This window comes from Eurypyga helias, unplaced genomic scaffold, assembly GCF_000690775.1.
Source record: "Eurypyga helias isolate BGI_N326 unplaced genomic scaffold, ASM69077v1 scaffold13642, whole genome shotgun sequence".
Classification (NCBI taxonomy): domain Eukaryota; kingdom Metazoa; phylum Chordata; class Aves; order Eurypygiformes; family Eurypygidae; genus Eurypyga; species Eurypyga helias.
Window position 1 is genome coordinate 17,450 of NW_010235471.1, and position 10,809 is coordinate 28,258.

Consider the following 10,809-nt stretch of genomic DNA (forward strand, 5'->3'; position numbering starts at 1 on the left):
AAATGTGAAATACTCTATCCTGCGATTTGCTGCTTGGCATGGCACTGGTATGAGGGGTGTTTTGCGGTGGTGACAGTAGCCAGCTGATAGCGAAAAGCCACAGCTCAGCCGGTGCAAGAATCTGTTTTCACAATTGTGGCCAAAAAGCCGAGGCATTGATGTCCTTAGCGTCAATTGGTGTTAACTGGCATCCCAGAAAAGGAAGGAACTGGGAAAAAAAAAGCCTGTTCCAGCCAATAAAATCAAACAGAAGGAGGTTAAGCAAACAGCCTGTGCTGGTTCTGCAGCCAAGGAGATGGTAAAGGGATCCCGTGCAACACAGCGACTCTGAAACCCTCGCTGGTGGCCACAAGGTCCTGGTCCCACAGCCCCATCCCCCTCTCTTTGCCAGCAGAAATAAACAGGGAAGCAAACAAGCAAAACTCCAGTACAACAGACGTGAATGGGATAAGGGGGAAAGGAAGGGAGTGTGCTTCCCTCCTTTTCAGTTCCCTGTTGTTTCCCTCTTACTGCCTTCCCTGTGTGCACTGCTAACACAACCGCTTGGCTGGCACTGCATGTCCGAGAGCAAGAGGTGTCCATCAGGGAGCTGCCCAAGGGTTTGGGGGTGGGAGAAGATTGCACCCGCTCTGCCCCTCTCACTGCTGCCTGGGGTGGGGGGAAGAGATGTTCCAGAAGGCAAAAGCTCCCAAACACTGGGATAGTGTTAAAAACTCCCAAACGACTTAATGACGCTCTGAAGGGTACGAGCCCCAGCTCCGCAATGGTGACGACTGAGGCTGGGCAGAGGGTCACATGCCTCGGGAGAAGAAGGAAAGATAAAAAAGCCAAAAGCAAGAGAGGGCCAGGAGAGAAGCCAGGGGAATGAGTGTAACACCGTCATGAGATTTGCCTGTTAGTTTTGTCCATGTGCAATTGGCAAGAAATCATGTTTTCTGACATTTTCTCAATTCCTTGCTTTCAAAACTGACCAAACAGTTTGTAATTAGAGGCATGATTAGGCTGGAAAAAGGAGATAAGATATTCACATTGAATTGCTGAATACTCTGCCTGGAAAATCTTTGAGGCTGCGGTGGGCATTTCTTCTGCATTCTCTGGCCATGATCTGTATTTTGTCTGCATTTCCACCGATCTAACAACTCAGATTTGGGACTGTGGGGAGACAGAGAAGTTGGTGTTAAGCCAATAGGAATGAATCAAGAGCTGAAGGGCTTTCTGAATCAGTTTTCTTAGGTCATTTTTATCAGTGCTGGAGTAAAGATCATCTGTAGATTTTATGACTCTCAGCAAGAATACAGTGGAAGTCTCCCAATTAATTTATTCTAAAATATGGAAATAAAGGTTTGCAGCAAAACTATGGGGAGGATTTTCTTGATGTACCAGCTGAAGTTATGTTGCCTGTGTCTGTGATCCCTGAGCTTTGCTCTTGGAATAGCTCACCGTTTGCATAAGACGGTCAAAAGATAGCTAGCACGGGACAAGATGAGGGTCGCTGTGGGAATGAGAGAAGAAAAGAGACATGGAGAGAAAAAAAAGAAATGGACCAAAACCCCCAAGAAAAATATACCACTTATTCCAGAAAAAAAGTACCAGTCTAAAAAAGCACAAGTAACCTTTCCCGTTAGTGTTGACACATTGACACCCACACTCAAGGGGGGAAAATGTGCCAGAATTCCAGCCACAGATCAATGAAAACTAGATGAAAAAGACAGAGTATGCTGTCTCAATAAAGTGAAATGATCCATCCTTCAGGAACTGTGAATATAGAGAAGATCATCAAATCACAGAATGGTTTGGGTTGGAAGGGACCTTAAAGACCATCTATAGTTCCAACCCCCCTGCCATGGGCAGGGACACCTTCCACTAGACCAGGTTGCTCAAAGCCTCATCCAGCCTGGCCTTGAACACTTCCAGGGGTGGGGCATCCACAGCTTCTCTGGGCAACCTGTTCCAGTGCCTCACCACCCCCTCTGTGAAGAACTTCTTCCTGATATCCAATCTAAACCTCCCCACTTTCAATTTAAACCCATTACCCCTTGTCCTGTCACTACAGGCCCTTGTAAAAAGTCCCCCCCAGCTTCCTTGTAGCCCCTTCAGGTACTGGAAGGGTGCAATAAGGTCTCCCCGGAGCCGCCTTCTCTCCAGGTGGGGTCTCATGAGAGCAGAGTACAGGGGGCAAGATAATCATTATTACTGTTGTGCAGCAAATGAATTACAGTTTAGGAGTCAGCTTTGTAAAGGTGCTTTACATAAATGTAAGATAAATTTCATAAACACAATATTTAGGCTATGCCATTTGTCTCACTTTGCAAATGAATAAACTCTACATACATCAATAAATGGATAATACTAAGTAAGTAAATAAATAATATAGTCTGATGTAATACAGCAAGTACATGACAGAACTGAGAACATAAGTTTTTTCACTTTGAGTTCTGTGGTTTCTTACTAAGTCATTCTCTTTGTGTCTTGGTATTACTCTTTGAGAGGCACTGATTTATACGAATACATTTTATGTGACTTTTAAAAAATCTTTTAGAAAAGGTCTTGACCTCTTTTGATAGAACAAATAATAGATACAGCCCAGAGCTCATCGCACTTCACAACTCCCTCCAGGGCCTGAAAAACACCTACTGACTCACTGCACAACTATTTATTCCTGCTGCTCTTCTGTTAGCGTCTTCTTTAAAAGTACACTTTAAAAGCACAATGTGGCCAGGGTCAGCGACTTTAAGAGCTACATTTTGGCAAAAACTTAAAATCAATCTGAAGTTAAGAATGGGAGGTTAGAAACTGCAATGCAAAAAAAATAATTGAACTCAGAAAACATAATAAAACCTGAATTTTATTTCAGATTTTTACTTCCATGGTAGTGTAGCCTTTCCATCAAATAAAAGGAAAAGTCTTCTAGCTTCTGCATGACCCGAAGGGCCACCTGTAAGAATTTCTGAATAACATGTCTGTGGTTTGCCATCACACACACTGCTCTTTCCTGTTTGCTTCAGGTATTTCACACATACACTTTTTTACCAAACCATAGAAGCAGCAGTGCCATGCATTTGGAAGTTGTCCATCTGAAATAAAACCAGGTGGCAGTGGTAAATGAAAGCCAGAAGTTTAGTAAAAAGGCCTCAGATTTTATCCAGTTCATTATCTTCCAGGAAATGACAAACCAGTTTCTCTGCTCAAACTGAAACTTTTATGGGCCTGATTTCTTTCTTAACTGCTTTTAATATATATTTCTGGAACCACTGGAGAAAAACAATTATGAACCAGTAAGAGGTGTATCAGAGCTACATTTCAAATTTCTTTATTAGTATCCAGGACACTGCTTTGGGTGATCGGAGTCATTTCAACCAGCTACTTCACTGGCAGAGGCTGAACTCAAGCCTGAACTTGGAGGAAGCATCTCAGAAAGATGGAGTGGGGGAACAGCAAGCACGTGGCCCTGGTTTCTTGCTTTGCTTCCACTGTAAATGCACTGTCACCTACGTGGTGCAGTGCTCGCCGGTGCGCAGTCCCATGGCAAGGGCTGGAGCAGCTGGGTAGTAATGTCACCCACTGCCTGAAATCAGGTGGGTTTTAGGAATTTCCAAACAAGGTGCTAAAAATAGAAGCCTTTTAGATCACCCCTCAGTGGAAAAAGGGTTTTGCTCTCTCCTCATGGGACGAATTATTAAAAATGTGTAAGCTGAAATTCCCTTTGCCTGTTCCAGTTAAGGAAAAGGATGTACATTGCTAAGAAAAATGTGAGCTGCTGAAATGTTGGGTTTTTTTTTTCTTTGTTTTGTTTGTTTTTTTCTGGGAAACATTTTCTCCTGCATGGAATATGTCAGTCACACAGGAAATAGAGTCATTTTCATGGTTTTAATTATTTCCACTGAGAAAGTGTTTGTTTTCTCCCGAAAACCGTGTTGTTGCGAAAAATAAACAACTAAATGTTATTAATGCTGTGCTTCGACTTCTTGCTGGTTTTTGACCTCAGTTGGCCACCTGAAAGCAGTTTTACGTGCATTCATTAATACCAAATGTCTGGGTAAAGCTTTCCAAATTCCATCAAAATTGTGAGATCGTTGCAGGCAAGCAGGTCCCCAGTGCACAGGAAATAAGCGGTGTACGATTCTGCGATGGGATGAAAGCTTTAAGCTGTCCCTTCCCCAGAACACTTCTCATCTGGGCTCGGTAACAGGTAGCAAAAACCTTCTTCAATGGATAGTATATGTTTGGAGGCGTCCAGTGGAAATTCGGTTGCCTGTACAGTCCCAAGCAGGGCGCTCAAGGTAGCTCAAAGCCAGTAGGCACCTCTGGCAGATGCACAGTGGCGATTTTGCGGAGCTGGTGGGAGGAGGAGGAGAAAGGAGGAGAAGAGGAGGCCATGCTGTGCTGTGGGCAGGCAGCTGGCTGTGACTGCCTCCATGGCTCTCCTCGAACAGAAAGGCAAGTTGCCTCTTCCCCCTACTGCCCCACCCCACTGGTATGTTGCCAGAAGCTGCTGGTGCCCCAGTCTCTGTACTCACCAAAATCCGGCCTTTTGAGCTACAGGTAGGGGAAATCATATGCTGGCAGCGCTTCGACAGGGAGGTGCCAGCAAGGTTTCCTTCCCCCAGTGCGTATACGCTTTGCTGGAAGAGGGGCCAGGGTGGAAACTCTTTGCTTCTCACTTTTAAAAGAAAAAAACATGGTTTCTCCCAGTCGCTCTGATGAGGGAGTGAAGGGCATTTGGCCGCCAGCTCTCCGGCTCCTTGCACTGTCTGACGTAGCTCTTGTTGTGCCTCTGTGGGTAGTAGCTGCTTTGTTATCCGACATGGAGCAGTTGGGTGTGCACCTGTGGGACCCCAGGAACCTCCTGGGAGAGGAAACCTTTGTGGGGCTGTGGCATCAGAGCGGATCCCTGCCATACACCCTTGGAAATCTCTTGGCACTGGGTACAGCTTGCTTTTCAGTCATTTGCAGTTTTGTTTGCTTTTTTAAAAGCCCAAGGTACATATCACCCCTGGCAAAGTTGATTTAGTGATCTCCAGGGTAGAAGCAAACCCTCTCCTGTAATTTTCTGTTTAGTTTACCAGCGTGATTTTTACAAAGGACTTCCCCGAGCCACTGAGGACTGCAGCAAAAAGGCAGCTGCTGCCCGTCACCAAGATCCCTGCCATCCCAGCGAGTTACTTCTGTGAAACAAGAGACGTTAGCATCAGGACTTGGACCTCTCCAAAGATTACAGAAGTCCTGGAGCACTCATTTGGCTTCCCCGTGGCGTGAGCTGCCAGCCTATGAGCAACCCCATTCAGCAGACTCCCTTCTCCCTCAGTTCTCATTCAGATTCAAGCTCCATGCTGCTTAGCTTGGATTAAACATCTCTGTTTCAGACCAATCACCGAAGCATTAATTGTTTAAATGCACGCTGATGAAACAGGCATTGGCAAAGGCCAAAGGGCTGTCAGTAGTACAGTATGTGCTGTGCAGGAGACACACCGTACCCTGAGGAGCCACCGTGCTGCCTCTGAGCAAGAAGGGATGTCTGAGATTGGGTTCACAGCAGATGGGGTGCACACAACGCTTCAGCCTTCCAATACAGCTCGTAACTTTAGCAAGTCTTGCCAAAGAAGCATGGGCAAAGCATGGTTTTGTACTCAGCTGTCATAAAGTTTAGCTCTCGGTGAGGACTTTCCTACCATGGACATAGCGCACAAGGAAGATTTTGTGCATGTGGGGTCAATAGGCAGGAGATACTGACTCTGCTGAAGGTTATTTTCGTACCACAAAAAGCAAATAGAAACTCCAGAGCAGCACTAGGGTGGCTGCTTAGTTGTAGCTTCTTTGATGAGAGTAATGGATTTTGCCAGCCTCTTCCTGGCTTCTCTGGGAAAGTGAAAGACCTTCTCCATCCTCACCACAGAGAGATCACTCCAATCTCACTGACTTTTGGGGAAGCTGATGAAGAGTTTTAGCACTGCCTTCAACTTCTTCCCTTCCAGACAGGGAACTCTGTACATTTTCCTTATGCTCCACCTTCTTCATCAGATCTTATCCTTTCCTAGGTAGTGACCAATATGCACTCCACAACCCAAAGAAAAGTTTCCTCTTCCCTGTCTGTGACTCTCCTTAATTGCCCCTTGGCTTTTTGCAGTGACTGTCTGTCCTGTCCTGATGGACAGCTCTGAAATTTCAGTTGTCCTCAGGAAACATGCCTTTACGTATACCCCTACATACTTTATTACTCCTGGCTCTCTGACTGTGTCTTCTCCTCTCCCTCAGCCCACTGAAGGGTGCAGAGCAGCTACAGAAGCAAGGAGGGAAACTCAGACCTTCTATTCCCTTCTGAAGAAAAGTCCCAGTTCTTTGCAAGTCATCTAACTTTTAAACAGCTCTCCCTATGGTTTAGGGTTTTTTGTGATTAACAACATATTTAGATATGTATATCCATGTTTATGGTTGTAGGGTTTGGCTCTCTTGCACATTCTAAAAGCGAATACACTTGAGCCAGCTCTCGAACTCCTGGACACATGCCACAGAAATCAGAGGCAACACGTTGAAGTGCCTAATTCCTGGAGTCTTGTGATTATCACATCTACACAGCCCACCCTCTCAGCTGTAATCACTTGAAAGCCTGAGTTAGCAGAGTTTCATTCATAGAAACTCGAGTGAGAATATGAATGTAAATAACTCAGCATTTTTTATTTTTAAAAGCCAGTTTTCTAAGCCAGTGTTTTGATTTTGATTTTCCGAAAGGGATACAGAGTGTTTAACATTTCATCTTCAGCTTCAACACACATGACATTAAAACTGAAGAGGAGAAGCAATTTTATGGATAGAAGAGATTTAATCCTTTAGGATTATGACTGCAGGATAGTTGGAACAGCCCAGCCCTTGCACCCTTGACAGCTGGGGCAGCGGTGGGCACATACCCCAGGGACAGTGCTCAGATGAGCAGCACCTTTGCAACACTCCTCTGCCAGTCTGGTTTTTGATTTGCCAGTGAGAAGGGAGGGCTTGAGCACAGCCTGAAACTTCTTCATTCGTCTGAAATGCTCCCTGCCAAGTGACACCTATGCTGGTGGCAAGCAGAGCAGTGAGGGCTGGGGGACACAGCTGCAGCCGTGTTCCCTGGAGCTGATCTCCTGTCTGTGTCTGTTTGGAGGCACTGGGAGCTCAGGGCACGAGCAGAGCCACCTTCCCTATCAAAGCATCAGCTTCCTCTTTGTCAGACCCTGCTTCCTCCCAGGTAATAAGTGCATAGAGCAAGTGGGATTTGGAGGGAGCTTCTTGGAGGAAAGGTGGTGGAGCTACAGCACACTGCATTGCTCTGCATGGTAGCTGCAGCTAGCCAGGCGCAACACGTGGGCTGCAATTGCCGCAGTACGGCCGTGATTTGGTCTCACGTTTGGCATGGCTGCTTTTGGAGACCTCCTGCATCAGTTCATCCCTCCGGCTTCGTTTCCAAGTGACTGGTGGATCAAACTGAGGTTTGATCACTGTAGGTTGTTGTGAGTTCAAAGAGGAAAGACCTCTGGACAGCCCTTTGGGCCAGGGATCATCCTGAGTCCCCACAGACAGGGTTCCTGCCTGGGCTGCACCGCCCTGGGAAAGAGGAAGGTGGGGAGCAACTCACAGCTGTCTCAGCAACAGCTTGTGTTGTGACCCCCCCTTTGGCCCTCTTAACTGAGCAGGGAAAGGAAGCCAACAGCTGCTCCTGTTTAGGCTGAGTCTCCTGATTATAAGACAGGTTTGTCTCTGCCCTGGTTTAATCCCAGCCAGCAGCTAAGTACCACGCAGCTGCTCACTCACCTCCTCCCTTTCCTCCAGTGGAGGAGGAGAATTGGAAGAAAAGGAAACTTGTGGGTTAAGATAAGAACAATTTAATAATTTAATATAAATTAATAAAAGAGTGATACTAATAATACTAATAACACTACCACTACTAAAAATACTAACAATGCTACTACTAATATGTGCTGAAAATAATACTGCCGCTAGTACTAATAATATGTAGTGAAAATAATGGAAAATAAAACAAATTATAGGATTGCCTACCACCCTCTGACCGACGCCTAGCCAGGTCCCGAGTAGTGAGAGCCACAGCTGGCAACCAAACCCGGCCCCTGGCTCACCCCCAACTTGTATGCTGAGCATGACGTTTTGTGGAATGAAATACCCCTTTGGTCAGTTTGGGTCAGCTGTCTGGACTGTGTCCCCTCACAGCTTTTTGTAGCAAAAAAGTTGGGAACATGCGTGCAGTATCAGAAACCAAAAAAGTCCTTGACTTGGCACCAGCGCTCCTCAGCAACTAAAACCACCAGCGTTATCAATATTTTTCTCAGCTAAAAATCCAAAACACCAGCTACTGTTAAAAAAATTAACTCTGTCCCAAGTAAAGCCAGCACATTCTTGATGAATCTTATATATGTGTTCTTCATGTTTGGGTACCGCCTAAGTTTATTTCATGCACAAGGACATGTAGAAACGCTATTACAAAAGGCAGTTATGCAGAGGTTGGAAAATCCTGGAAACAGAGCTCATTCGTGCCTCTGTAACTCAGCTCTTTTGTGCATATGTACAATACATTTTTAAATATCTTTATTGCATACAGTTTCTTTCACACGCCTGCACCTTGTTCAGTACACAGAGCAGATAATGTTTAGTTAATAATCATTTGGAGGTCTGTGTTACATCAGCGCTCAGACTGCAAAACCACAGCCATTGCTGCTGCCCTTATAACCTACAGTTCTAATCAGTATTTTGATTTTGTTTGGTTTGTTCCAATCTACTGTCCAAACCTCGTAAATTGAGATAATCCATCATGGAGATATGGTTGGCAGTTTCCCTATAAAATGCTAGATGGTACTGTAAGATATAAAAATTTCATAAGCCTGAATTAATCCACTCACAGCATGCTAATAAGATGAGTGGATAGCATTATCTCTGCATGGGGGCTGAGGAACCAGGGTGTACCATTTTAAGTCCAAAACCATCCTCTAGATTCGGATGCCCAGTCTGAAAAACCTAGGATCTGTCCTTGTCATTTAGTATTAAACGAGTCTTAAGACATAGAAAGGAAGTTACAGTTAATTTTGTTCACACTTGGGAGTCTCAAACACAGCTGAAAATAAAGCTTCGGCATCTCAGATCACACAAAGAGAAAAGTAAGTCTGACAGCATCCTCTGTAGGACATCTTCCTGCCCTGACAAAAGGTCAGTTCTATCAGTCTGCCCTGGGCATCTCTACTGCTAAATTGTTCCTGCCTAAAAAAGCCCTAAAACCAGAGCTATCGCTGTCTTCTGCAGCAGCTCTCTTCCACTGTTAGACTGGTGCTGAGACTAAAGCCTCTCTAGTACAACTAGTCCATCTTTCCTTGCTTTGTCCACAGGGGTCATGAAGAACTCTATATTCCTCTGCTCTTTGAAAATGTTAGCTATCTGCTGCTGGCCCCAGGAGTCCTCACTGGCTCACACCTCTCTTTGGGGAACGCTGCCCGGAATGGGACACGAAAGGCCAGTGGAGGCCTCAGGATTGCTGAGCAAAGCAGAAAAACTTCTCTGTGCCTCTTACGTGTTATTTTTCTGCTTATATGTCCCAGATGTGACCCTCACATTTCTTCACAACAGCATCAGTGTTATTGCTCATGACTAACTCAGTGTATGCTACAAACCCAGTTCCTTTTCTGCAGAGCTATTATCCATCCCGCCAGGTCCCATTCTGTAAATCTGTGATCAATTACTCTTAATTAAATGTAGACCTTTGTGGTCTTCCTTACTGAATTATTTCCCATATTTTGTCAACTCACTACACTAATTTGTTAGCCTTCTGCCCTTCTGTGTGCCTGCAGCTCCCCTCCCAGATGGGTGTTGTGGTCTCGCACACACATTTAATATGCCCATCCACTAATGGCAGGAGCGATGAAGCAGAAAACACAAAACAGAAGCAGACACAGGGGAGACCACTTTGGAAACAAATGTGGATTTTTTTTCCATTTTAACAGTGATTTGTAAATAATTATTTAAGTAGAGTTCCCACCATAGTTATTTTCCAATCATTTAAGAAACAAGGTGTCTGCAAGTGAACGAACGGCCATGGAAAATGTGGCGTAAGCAACTTCTCTAGCATCAGGTAGCAACTCTGTGTCACAGGCTGGGGTTGGAGCTCAACTTGCATCTGCCTCCAGGATGGGGAACTTCTTGGGCCACTGTTCAGTTCAGAGCTGCCTGTGGTGGCAGGCCAGAAGTAGCTCTCTCCCTCTAAGGAGAAGCAAAGGCAAGGTGCAGGCTCTTGGGCACCAGGAACTGGGGAGGAAGGACACGCTTATTGAGTATGACACCTTCAGACACTTTAACTTTTAAGCTCTAGCATGCCTGTACATGTCCTAATTCTTCATATATTCAAGCCTAGACAGGTTTTTGCAGGAAGAGGAAAGCATACATTCTTGGCAGTAAAGTTACCCTTGCTAAATTTCAAGTGATTGGTATGAAGCAGAACAGGGGAGTAATTACAACAGTAATGGTTTTGAATGCAAATTTATTTTTGAGCACCGGCAAAAGCAGATTTTTCTCCTAGCATTGTTTGTGGAAAGAACACTGTTTGCACCGAGATTTGCTGGAAGCAGATCTTGAATGCAGAGGTCCTACAGAGCACAACAGCTGTGGCTGGATTGAGGTTTTCAAAGCCAGGGCAAAGGGAGAGCAGGGGCTGGACAAGTCAGGTGTTGTATCAGGCTACCGTTCTGCCCAGGAAACATGAAAAGGGCCTGGGCAGGCAACCAGAGAGCCCAGGACAGGATGTTCAGCTGGAAGGAAAGATGGCAGGAATTAGTGCTCAAA